The sequence below is a fragment of the Anomalospiza imberbis genome, chromosome Z (assembly GCF_031753505.1).
Source record: "Anomalospiza imberbis isolate Cuckoo-Finch-1a 21T00152 chromosome Z, ASM3175350v1, whole genome shotgun sequence".
In the NCBI taxonomy this organism is placed as follows: Eukaryota; Metazoa; Chordata; class Aves; order Passeriformes; family Viduidae; genus Anomalospiza; species Anomalospiza imberbis.
In genome coordinates this window covers 26728659-26736679 of record NC_089721.1, presented here as the reverse complement: position 1 = coordinate 26736679, position 8021 = coordinate 26728659, and positions in this window count along the sequence as shown.

Here is an 8021-nt window from a genome sequence, read left to right as displayed (position 1 = left end):
CTTTGAGGTTAAAACCAAAGTTAAAACACTAAAACCACTTTTTAATCCCTTCAGGAACTTCACAGTGAAAACTAGATTAATGCCTGTGAAAAATGGAATCTTAATTCTGAAAGAACTACAGTGTAGCATTACAGTAATCAAAGAGGGGACGGAGATTAGTGTGAAAGCAGTTGACAGAAACACAGTTCAGCTATCCAGATTTGCCGTGGCAGACTAACTGTCCATCACTGATGACTTTGCACTGCTTCTTGTCCTTGGTTTTCCACTAAAGTAATAAAATGTTCCTGTTTTTCAGCAGTAGAAAATCAGCTATTCAGCATATCCTAGAGTAAGCATTGTGCATATTTTTAAAGATTCCTATTTAGAAACAGTAAACTCTTGAAATTTCTGGTGGAAGGCTAAGAGAGACAAGAAAATGAAACATGTTTTAGAGGAACTATTTTATCAAGTGTTATCATATTACACCTGGCATCTGTTTGTCTCTTTTGTTTCTCTTTTCCAGTCTCCTTGCCAGGTGACTGCTAATAAATAGATTTAACCTGTGCCATCTGTTGTTTTACTGTAGACCTATGTGCTGCAGCCTCCTGTTTACTATAACATTACATTTAATCTTTTTTTTTACCAATGACATTTAAAACATATACACATTCAGGTTAATCAGACAACCACTGTTAAGAAGAAAAGAGAACCTCCTCAAGCATATATTCTACTACGTTCTCTTCCATTAACAAGATCCACTTAGTCTTGGAGTGCACTTGGAGTGCATCTTAGTTGTGTTTGTTTAAAGTTTGCTATTTATTAGTGCACCGTACTGGAAAGGGCAGGAGAACCCCCATATGGTATATTGTATAGCTGATTAAGTAACTGAAGAATTGATCATTATGTGTTGACTTTTTGGTTCTTTTCCATTATTAGATTTCTTTCTTGCCTTGTAGCATGTTTCTTTGCAAGGGGCAAAGTACTGCTGTCACTTCAGTTCCTGATAAAATAATTCTGATTTTCACAAGAGGAACTGGTAGCACTGCAGTTTCTTTTGCTGAGCAGAACAGTAGATTGTAACTTTATCACCTTTTCTCCCCATCATAGGAGCAGGAACCTGGCCGAGAGAAGTCTATCAAAGGTGGTGTGCAAGCACTGAAAATGGATTTATCTTGCTGTCATATACACAGAGATTAGGCACAAATGAGTAAATATGCAAAACCTCATTTTTTTTTTCTTTTCCAAAGATTTTTAGAGCTATACCTACCTGTATCATGAAACACAGCTATGTTCCTGTCTGGTAAAAAGATAAAACACTTCAGATAAGCCATTTGGGCAAGGTATTGCCATTATAATGTGAAAAGCTTTTTAATCATTTTAGTGCGGTCAATGACTTCAAATCTGGGTGTCTGGAGAGTGCTCAAATAGTTGTGTTTTTTTCCCTTCTATTAGGGTAAAGATGGACTGGGTTTCTAAATATGTTATTTAATAAATAAGTCCTAAATATGTGGAGGTATTGTATGACTGAACCAAAAGAGAGCTGCAAATACTAAGTACTATTAAACAGTGAAAATCAAAAGATTAAGTTGCAAACACTGTTTTCCCCACCTTTTTAATGAAAATCCTTTGAAGAAGTGATGCTTCTTAATTCTTGCTCATTTCAAGGCTCAAAACTGACCATAAAGAGTTTTGGCAAAGGTTCTTTAAAGCAGGTGGCCAAAATGAGTAATACTCTTATGCAACAGCAGATTTTTCTGTGGTATTTCTGAGCTCATGGAAGCAGAGACATTAGCAAATCCTAATCCTAATTGTAAATAATTAGTTTTGTTAAGTAAAACGTAGGCTTCTCTTAAAGATTTTGTTGCTCTTCAGATGTTCTTCAAAATGATACTTCCAAGATAATAATATCAATGCAACATGTGAGTTGTTCTTACAGCACAAAAAATAAAAATGTGAATTGATGTTTAAAGACACCTCAAAAACATAATTACATCATTAAATATTGGTTTAAATCAAAAATTCCACATATTGTCTTTCTCTGTTTACAGTTTTTCCACATCACAGTTTCTTATATTTAAATTCAATTCGGAGTGACATAAAAACTTAATCTATCTCTCAATTTCTTGTTCTTTTATTTGATGCTGCATCATGAATCATAGAATTGTTAAAGTTAGAAAAGACCTCTAAGGCCATTAAGTTAAACTTTCAACTCTGCAACAACACCATGTTCACTGCTAAACTATGTTCTCAATATTCACACATCTTTTAAACACTTCCAGATATGGTAGCTCAACACTTACTTGAGCAGTCTGCTCCAGTGCTTGACAATATTTTCTCAACATTCAGTCTAAACCTTCATTGGTGCAACTTGAAGTAATTTCATTTTGTTCTGGGAGAAAATAGTAACCCCCACCTGACTACAGCCTCCTTTCAGGCAGTTGTAGAGAATTGCAACATTTAATTTAATTTCTTTCCAGATCACAGAATATTCTGAGTTGGAGTGATAAGGTCTCCCCTGAACCTCCTTTCTCCAGGCCAAAACAACCCCAGCTCCTTCAGTTGTTCTTCCTCACAGGACTTGTGCTCCCCAGACCCTTCACTAGCCTTGTTGCCCTGGACTCACTCCAGCTTCTCAATGACCTTCTGGAAGTGATGGGCACAGAACTGGATACAGCACTCGAGGTGTGGCCCCACCAATGCCAAGTACAGGTGGAAAACTCCTTCTCTGGTCTTGCTGGCCACACTGTTTGCTGCTACAAGCCAGGATGCCGTTGGCTTTCTTGGCCACCTGAGCACACACTGGATCATGTTCAGCCACTGCTGATCAGCAGCTCTGGGTCCTTTTCCACTGGGCACTGTCCAGCCACTCTGCCCCAAGCCTGTAGCACTGCCTGGGGGTGACCCCCACTTTGCCTTGTAGAACCTCAAACAATTGACCTCAGCCCATCAATCCAGCCTGTCCAGGTCCCTCTGCGGAGCCTTCCTGCCCTCCATCAGATCAACATTCCCACCCAGCTTGGTGTCACTTGTAAACTTGCTGAGGGTACACTCAATCCTCTCACCCATGTTGTTGATGAAGATACTAAGCAAGGTTGGCCCAAGACGGAGTCTTGGGGAAAACCAGGACTCATGAAGGAAACTTTTTATTTATTTAGTGCTTGATTAATGTATTATACTAGTAAATGGCAACTTTACAAGGTTCAAAATACAGCACAAAATTAAAAGGTTTTTTTTTTTTAAACAAACTTGCAATCTTTAAATTAAAAAAAAAAATGAAAATATTTAGCCAAGAACAATCAAGACTTCATCATGTAATAAAACCCCACAACCTTGAAATGCAGACTTTTTTTTTTTTCTGTTTTAATAGTGATATGGAAAACAATTTTGCTGGTGTTTAAATGCCATGACCATTTTCTCTTTTTTCCATTATTTAAAATGAAGAAACCCTAATGCCTATAATGAAGACTAACAATGTGCAAGGTAACTACAAAGCTATATTGGCTGATGCCCAAAGATTACCTCAAGAACATACAGGAATTAAAGCACAGATGGCAGGATACCTACAAAGATGAGCAAAGAACTCATAACAGAACTTGGACATAAGGGATGAATTAAAGAGAATGAAGAGAGAGACACTGCTCAAATATGCAGGAATGAAATTAGGAAAGCCAAAACCCACCTGCTCCTTGGCTTTGTTCTTTGCTGGTAGAACTCATCTTCAGGAATGCCAGGCCCTGAGACCTGTGGGAAAATCTGAAGCAAGGAAGACTTACCTTTGATGCAGAGGATCACCATAGGGAGTGTTTGAACAGAGTAGACACATACAAATCCATGAGGCCTGGTGGGTTGCACCCACAAGTGTGGTGAGAGCTGGCAGATGTCATTCTGAGACCACTCTTAATTCCCTTTTAAAGGGTGTGGCAAGTGTGAGAGGTTATTGGGGACTGGAAAAGAAAAGTGTTATTCCTGTCTTCAGAAAGGGCAAATGGACGACCCAGGGCACTAGAAGACACTCAGCCTCACCTCAGTCCCTGGAAACCTGACGGAAGACATAATCCTGGACATAATTTCTATGTATATGAAGGACAAGAAGGTGACTTCAAGTAGTCAGCATGGACTTGTGAAGGGGAATCATTTGTGACCAGCCTGATAGCCTTCTAAACCAAAATTACTAGCTCAATGGGCAAGGGAGGAGCAAAGAAGATTACGGAGCAACCTTCTCAGTGGCGCCCAGCAAAAAGACAATGGGCATATATTTAAATACAGAAAGTTCCTTTTAAACAAAAGAAAATATTGCCTTTTTTTTTCTTTTCTTTTCTTTTCTTTTCTTTTCTTTTCTTTTCTTTTCTTTTCTTTTCTTTTCTTTTCTTTTCTTTTCTTTTCTTTTCTTTTCTTTTCTTTTCTTTTCTTTTCTTTTTTTCTTTTCTTTTCTTTTTTTCTTTTCTTTTCTTTTCTTTTCTTTTCTTTTCTTTTCTTTTCTTTTCTTTTCTTTTCTTTTCTTTTCTTTTCTTTTCTTTTCTTTTCTTTTCTTTTCTTTTCTTTTCTTTTCTTTTCTTTTCTTCTTTTCTTTTCTTTTCTTTTCTTTTCTTTTCTTTTCTTTTCTTTTCTTTTCTTTTCTTTTCTTTTCTTTTCTTTTCTTTTCTTTTCTTTTCTTTTCTTTTCTTTTCTTTTCTTTTCTTTTCTTTTCTTTTCTTTTCTTTTCTTTTCTTTCTTTTCTTTTCTTTTCTTTTCTTTTCTTTTCTTTTTTTTTTTTTTTTACAGAAAGGATGGTCAACACTGGAAGAGGTTTTGAGAAAGGTTGCAGCATTTTCATCCCTGGCCTCATTCAAATCTCAACTGCATAGAAGTGCCGGGCAACCGGCTTTAGCAGTCCTCTCTTTCAGCAGGGGGTTAGACTGCACAGTCTGCTGAGCTGCCTGACAGCCCCCAGCTATGCTGTGATACTGTGATTATTAAAGCTATATAACATAACCTGCATTAAGACCAATGCAAGAAGAAACAACAGAAGGTATGGTTGTGGGATGCCTTGTGGTATGGAATGGAAACACCTGTTTGCAGACCAGAGCCTCTCTTGATGGCAATACATTGCCTTCCTGGGACCACCAGGGTGAAGAACCTAGCATGACTTTCAGAGAGGGATCTGAATACATTGGAGCATTGGACAATTAGCAGTGTCATGATATTAAACAAGAACAAATCCAGATTCTGCCCCTGAGATGCAGTAAAGCTGGGCACAAGTATAAGCTGGGAGAGGAGTGTGTGTAGAACAGCCCTGCAAAAGGGATCTGGGGGTGCTGGTCGGCAGCAGCTCAGGCTGAGCCAGCAGTGTGTGCCCGGGCAGCCAGGAGGGCAAACCCCATCCCGCCGTGCATCAGACACAGCATCACCAGCCAGCCAGAAAACGCTGGAAGGCATATCCTGTGAGGAGCAGCTGAGGTTTCTGGGTTTGGAGAGAAGAAGGCTCAGGGGTGGCCTCCTTGATCTGTACAGCTTCCTAATGAGAGGATGTGGAGAGGGAGATACTGACCTCTTCTTCCTCGAATCTGATGACAAGGTGCATGGGAAGCCATGTCAAGGTAGGTTCAGTCTGGACATCAGAAGGTATTTATTTACGAAGAAGGTAGGCAAACATTGGAACAGGCTAATAAAGAAGTGGTTGATGCCCCAAAACTCTCAGTGTTTAGGAGGCATTTGGGCAATGTCCTCAATTATGTGTTTTAACTGTTGGTCAGCCCTGAAGTGTTCAGGCAAGGGGACTAGATGATAGCTGTAGGTCTCTTCCAACATAAATATTCTATTGTATTTTATTGGCAGATTTTGGTTTCTGTAAAATTAGCAAACCATATACTGTAAGATAGCTGGTGATCTATGTCTTCAAATTTCAAACTAAAGTGGATTTCCCAGCTCAAGCACGAGTCTTGGAAGTTCTTAGTGTACTCATGTGCTGTGGCCCCAAGGACCTAACAAAAAGACACTTATCTTACAGGAAATATTTTTTTTTTTTTTTTGGAAGACACCCATAAAATATGGGTGTGTTTTGGAGTCTAACACACCCATATTTAGCTTTGTTTAGGGCAAATAAATGGCTTTCTCCCATCCTATAATGCCCAAATTGTGCCAGCTGAAGAACAAGCTGATAATAACAATAGCTATAAACTTCTTTCTAGCAGTTATACTTCTAGCTTCAAAATAGCACCACAACAGATGCTGTGCCCAGAAAGCTTTTTTTTCACCAGCTTTGGGGTGACAATTGTGAGAATTTAATAATTTCTTGCATACATAAATGCTAAGTTTCTAAAGAAAAACAGTGTTAATGTGGTCATTCAAGTATTTCAGAGTAACAGAGCTCAGTTCAGAAAAGCCAATACTTAGCCATCTGAAGTGCCCAAACTACAAATGGCTGTTGAGCTGGTTTCCACTGTACCCTGGCACCATCCAAATAAATTACCTAAATGAAAGCCAGGAAAGCAAGAGAGCCCAAGAAAATGTAGAAGATAAAATTAATTTATCTCTGTTAAAAGGGTCCCCTTTTCTGAGGATGTGCTCTTCTAAATATTAACAATATTCAGCATTTAAACATGCTACTAAACATGAAGATCTATTTCTGCATGCATTTGAATGCATACAGATTTATTGGATTTATTGAGCCAAAGACTGCTCCCAAAATATCACTGCCCTCAAAAATATCAGACACTCCTATTTGGACAATTTCTATCCCCTTTTGGAGCATCCAACACAATGAGGATATAGCACACCACACCTGGCAACTTTGACAGCAAGGTGATTTGTTACACTCACAAATGTTTGTGTGCAAAATAAGTGGATAGATTAAACACTCTGTGATGGGAGGTAGATCTGTTCCCCTCCATATGTGTGCTGAGTCTGGTACAGCCTGTCTAGGGCTGAACTTGTGGGTGGCTGTCTAATGGGAAAAAACTGAGGCAGTCTTCATTTGAAGTTCTAATGACAAATACACCTTTTAGAAGTAGCAAGCCATCTTCTCTAGAGATACTGGCTGGCTACTCAAGGAGTTGTTCTGCACAGAGGTGAAAAGTGGAGTGAGGACTTAATAAGGCATCTGCTATAATAAGACAGAATAAGAAGAGGATTATAGGTAGTGAAAAGCATCTTACATCCCCTCGGGAGTAGGGAGTGCTGGGCACTCCACGTTTGTGCAGCATCAGGCAGGGTCCTGTGGGTTTTGCCATGGCTAAAGCAGATCCTGTCCATCAGGAGAAACTCTCCTTTTCTGCCATTCACAGTCATGTATAACTTCCTTACAAGTAAACAATTAAGGGAATAATGATAAAAATATTTAGCTGCATTATGGATGCTGTCTATCCTGCTGCTATCAAGCTTTCCCTGTGGGTAAGTGATTATTGATATGACAGAAAAATTCTTAATTTTTTATTCCAAAGCTATACCACAACACTGTTAGACACTCTGAATCACAATGTCATGTCCCAAGGCAGAAAAAGGGGGTTGTTGTTGTTGTTGTAAATAACCAAGATGTAATTGCTAAACACTGTCAGCAATAAATATGTGGCTTTTCTACTTCAGGTAAACTCTAATTAATTTCTAATAATGATTTATGTTGAAAGACCACTGTGTTGACTTTCAAATTTTCATCTCTCTTAACGGTAATATATTTGTAATATATTTGGGGTAATATATTATAGCTAAAAGAAATTAAAATCAAGCTGGCTGGGAATCTTGTGCTTGAATTTGTAAGACTAGAAAGAGAGTTCTTATTATATTGCAGGAAAAATTTACAGACTACGTAAAAGACAATAATAATTTTTAATTCTGACAGACACACTAATGGTAATGGCATGAGAATTTTGTAATTAAATTACAAATCCTGCAGCCAAAGCAGAGAAGTTGTATTAGTCATCTTCCAAATCAATCTTTTATATTAAAAAATATCTGGGAACAGTAAATTATATTTAGTTCGTTATAGCTGAAATATAGTGCTGCAACTTTGGATTCCTGAAGGTTCTGGGTTTTTTTTTTTTTTCTTTTTTTTTTTAGGCGATGAATTG